This window comes from Choloepus didactylus, chromosome 3 (assembly GCF_015220235.1).
Source record: "Choloepus didactylus isolate mChoDid1 chromosome 3, mChoDid1.pri, whole genome shotgun sequence".
NCBI lineage: Eukaryota > Metazoa > Chordata > Mammalia > Pilosa > Megalonychidae > Choloepus > Choloepus didactylus.
Window position 1 is genome coordinate 110,036,954 of NC_051309.1, and position 5,157 is coordinate 110,042,110.

Consider the following 5,157-nt stretch of genomic DNA (forward strand, 5'->3'; position numbering starts at 1 on the left):
AGTTTAAAGAAGCATAGTAAATGTCCCAAGTCACACAGACATCCAGTAAGCAGCAGAACTATGAAAATTGCAACGCAGGTCTAACTCCAGATCAGAACTCTCATAAACTACATTACACAGAAGGGATCATATATTGCATGTACCACTGACTTATCTTCACTGCTATTATATATTGTGAGAGGTTTGAGATTGTGTCTTGAATTACATTGTAGTCTCCTCTCTGCTGGACACATTCCTAGCACATAGAGCTACATGATGAAGGCTTCTAGTTGATCAGATAGCAATCTTTTCTTCTAAGCATTGGTGCTCTGTCCTGCTGTCCCCAAGCACTCCCCCATGCTCTACCTATGACCTTCTCCTCTATATAAACACACCTATTTTTATTAGCCTTTGACCAGCCCTGTCAGAACTGTGATAAAATAATTCTCACTTAGATATTAGGGAAGATTTCTTTCTCTAATATTTATCTTTCAATAAAGGACTTTGGAGAAAGGGGTTTCAAACCCAAAGGAATGACTTGCACATGGGAAAACTTCAGGCACATCATGAGATCCTTGATGTGAAACTGTGTTGAATATATATTCATACAATGTTTTGTTGAGCAAATTATGGCAACCTGGTAGTGGTGGGAGTGAGATTGTTTTGGTGGGAAGGGCAGTGTGAAAGCAGCAATTTTTTTCAATGTAGACTAAGCTTTTCAGTATGACAGCAATTCAGTCTCTTTGAGACACATGAGGCTTTTTCATTGATTCATCCCAGAATAGTGCTCAGATATCTCACCACCCTAATCCCTTTCTTTGGGTTGAGTCTATAGGCCATTGATTCTTCCTCATTACCTGTTAGGTTGTGAATGTCAGGTTTTAAATACTTACATAATTTCCACATTTTTGTGTGAATTCTTATTCATTAAACAGCTGTAAATAAAAATTAAATCCTTTATGCATAATCCTTTGCAGCAGTAATGGTGAGCAACAAAATCTTTGCGCATGCTAGAAACATGTCAAGTTGAAAATATAGAGCTAAATTTTCTATAGAAAAAAACTATGGCAGTTTTTCCAAATTTGTCTGATCATAAGAATTATGGTGGATGCTTATTAAAATGTAGGCTCTGCTCCAGACTTCCAGGCTCCAGGAGATTCTTACGAGGAAGAGTGGGAAACACTGAACTGGGTTTAAGGCTTTTAACTGTTGTTCAACAAGGGTTTGCCATTTGGACTCTGAGACCATGCTTAAAAACATTCTAGACCTTTCTCCCTTTCTTCCAAGAAACATTTATGTCAAGCACTGCTACATTCTAAGAATACAAAGATAAGCAACAATTCTCATTTTAGTGTCAGAGAATAACAATAAACAGCAATGTATACAGTGTATTAAGTGCTAAAACAGAGGTAGCAAAGGATTCTATATTCTCAGGAGGAAGCACCTCATTTTGAGTATTTAAGGAAAATTTGGCATCTGCAAAGGAGAGGTCATTCCATATAGAAGGTGCATGAATAAAGACATTTGCCAGATTTACCCCTAGCATTTTATTTTACTGCTATTATAAATAATATTTTTCAACTAGATTTTTGACTGAGAAAAGCCTGGTGTTTTTTGAGCTCCGTAATAAGTCCAGAACAGCCAAAGCTCAGGGTCAAGTTGAGAAGAGTCAGAGTAGATAAGACTGGCAATTCCCAGATCAGGAAAGACCTCACATGCCATGCTGAAGAAGGTGGACTTAATCATCTTGACAATATGGAGCCAGTGGAAAGAAATCTAGATATCCCTGGCCCTTGTTTAAAATGAATTGAAAATATAACCTGGCAAGAATGCTCCAGGGCTGGAGTTTAGTCAACTTTGTCTGAGCTAAAATTCTGTAAGAGTCATTCTCAAGCTTTACTAAATGTAGGAAAAACTCTGCTCAGCAAGTATCTTCCAGAGAAGCTCAATGTGCAAAGTAGATAAAATGGGCTGTTTTGGTTGATGCAGAAATCTCAGCCCTGTGGCAATCAGTATTCCTGCAGACTCGGGGTGCTACGAAACAGTTTGCAAATTAAAGTTCTATGTGTCCATGACCACAGACATAGGGGACTGGTAGTTTGATGGGCTGAGCCCTCTACCATAAGTTTTACCCTTGGGAAGACGGTTGCTGCAAAGGAGAGGCTAGGCCTCCCTATATTTGTGCCTAAGAGTCTCCTCCTGAATGCCTCTTTGTTGCTCAGATGTGGCCCTCTCTCTCTGGCTAAGCCAACTTGAAAGGTGAAATCACTGCCCTCCCCCCTACGTGGGATCAGACACCCAGGGGAGTGAATCTCCCTGGCAACGTGGAATATGACTCCCGGGGAGGAATGTAGACCCGGCATCGTGGGACGGAGAACATCTTCTTGACCAAAAGGGGGATGTGAAAGGAAATGAAATAAGCTTCAGTGGCAGAGAGATTCCAAAAGGAGCCGAGAGGTCACTCTGGTGGGCACTCTTACGCACACTTTAGACAACCCTTTTTAGGTTCTAAAGAATTGGGGTAGCTGGTGGTGGATACCTGAAACTATCAAACTACAACCCAGAACCCATGAATCTCGAAGACAGTTGTATAAAAATGTAGCTTATGAGGGGTGACAATGGGATTAGGAAAGCCATAAGGACCACACTCCACTTTGTCTAGTTTATGGATGGATGAGTAGAAAAATAGGGGAAGGAAACAAACAGACAAAGGTACCCAGTGTTCTTTTTTACTTCAATTGCTCTTTTTCACTCTAATTATTATTCTTGTTATTTTTGTGTGTGTGCTAATGAAGGTGTCAGGGATTGATTTAGGTGATGAATGTACAACTATGTAATGGTACTGTAAACAATCGAAAGTACGATTTGTTTTGTATGACTGCGTGGTATGTGAATATATCTCAATAAAATGATGATTAAAAAAAAAAATAAAGTTCTATGTGTCCAAAAGACTGAATAATTGAATGAATATTTAGAATCTTACTGTTAAGAGGTAATTTAGATATTATCTAGTTCAATCTCCATCTTAGAGAAGTCCCTTCTGCTAAGTCTAAAATAGCTCCTTCCATGTAGCCTTGCCCAGGGGATGTTTGTTACACTGAATGGAATGGGCCTAGGTTTAAACACTTCAGTGAAGGGGAAGCATCAGCCTTTTCATGAACTGTACCCTCTGATTAAGCAGCCTCCTTCATTAGTAACTTCTACTTTAGTTAAGTAGGCATCTTTCTGATGCAAGCGAGGACTTTTGGAGCAACCAACTCAATATTATAGCTATCACATTTCTTTTTGCTCACCTCTTTTTAAGTTTCTTCTTTCCTCCTTAAAGCAGAAAACTTTACCTCTGGCTCCCCATTCTCCTGGATGCATTCCAATTTGTCAATGTTGGCTCGTGAAAATGTGATCACCAATTGGTGCAATATGTATGTTGCAACAATGTGCTTCCCATTACCACCTTTGTTTTTAAATTTTTTAAAAGATGAATTTATGATGAAAGGGCCTAGTCAGGGACTTTTTTGGTTAATATTACCCCAACATATGTATGAAAGGAATATCCATGAAACAGAGTAAAAATGGCATTAGAAAGCAGGTCGTTGTATAGCCAGACATTGACTCACTGTGTGAAAATGGTGTTGGAGGAATGCTGTCATTTAAGATTATAAAGAAAACTGATATGCTGTCAAAGACTACCAGACATTTTGGTGGAAAAATAAGAACCCAGAAAAGTGAGAGGAACATAGTGGAGGCTCCCTGTGGAGTGAATTAAGCAGACAACCACATAACATGGAAAAAGAAAATACCTTTGGTTTGGGGGATATGAGGTTTGTCTAATTCAAGGGGCTTCCTGTCTTAGAAGAAACATAGGTCCTCAGGCAGGGCAAATTGAAAGGTACCTACTTCTTAATGGAGTAGGACAAGAGGGACCCAGTGAGTGAGAGACATGAAATAGTCAAGTTAAAGTGTGAGACGTTTAAGTAAGTCCATTTCCACTGTCCCTCCTGTGGAGCTGATTTCATCTCGGGGCCCTCGTGTCTGGACAGGAAAATGGATGTGAACTAAAACTTATTTTACATGGATGTGGCGGGGTAAGAAGGAAACCTTCAAGAAAAGATCATTCTGGTGGCTTGAAAATCACTATCACACTTTCTGGGTTGATGCAGCTTTGACACTTTACGCTCAGTCACACCATTGTTGATGGGTAGAGATGCTCCTTCCACTACCTCCTCACTTCCATCCCTTATCACACACGTTAAGTCTCTGATTTCTTTTTCTACAAACAACATTAAAAAAGAATACACAATGTATTTTATAGAAGATGTTTTAGACAAGAAAAATTGGTGACCTAGGGTCAGTCAAGCATTGCTCTTAATCCATGAAAAGCTAGATGAAAATTCAGTGCTGAAGGACAGGATGCTAAGAGTGTGTGTGTGTGTGTGTGTGTGTGTGTGTGTGTGTGTGTGTCTGTAGCCAAAGGCTCAATGGCATAAGTAACTTAAGAATTCAACAGTTTTTCCCAAATTGAAGGAGACAGATCTATAAGTGATGATCTGGCGATGTTATCCCTCTTTTGGAGAAACAACTTTAGTTCTATACAAATTATAGACCAAATTAATAAGCAAAAACTATACAGTATTACTTTCCTAACCACTGACCAGAAAGACCAAGCAATAGTCACATCAACTGCTTATTTTAATGTCAAATGTTTATTTCTATGCCATAGTTGCCTTAGAACAATTTGTAAAAGAAAAGAATCCAAAAAGATGATTTTTTTTTGTCAGGATATTTTCTCTGCAGTTATAAGAAAGAAAATAAACACCTTGGTACCAGAATTATCATTTCTTTCAAATCATTCTAATAAGTTGCATCTAACATTTTCCTTGGATGTCATTTTTTAGGACAGAAAAATATCCACAGGGAAAAAAAATGTTTGGATTCATTAAAATAAATGGGATAGTCTTTATCAGAGAATATATCTAGAACATCTTTGTTTTGGTACACTAGATCACTAATTTCCATATTCTTATTATTTAATATAACAGGCAAACTTTATTACATAAAACAAAGTGCACTAAAAATGAACAATGTTAGAAACAAACTGAAATTGGGTGTATCTTAAATCTTTAGGCGATTAGATATTAGCTGAAGCGCTAGTATACAAATTTCATATCAATACAAATGCAA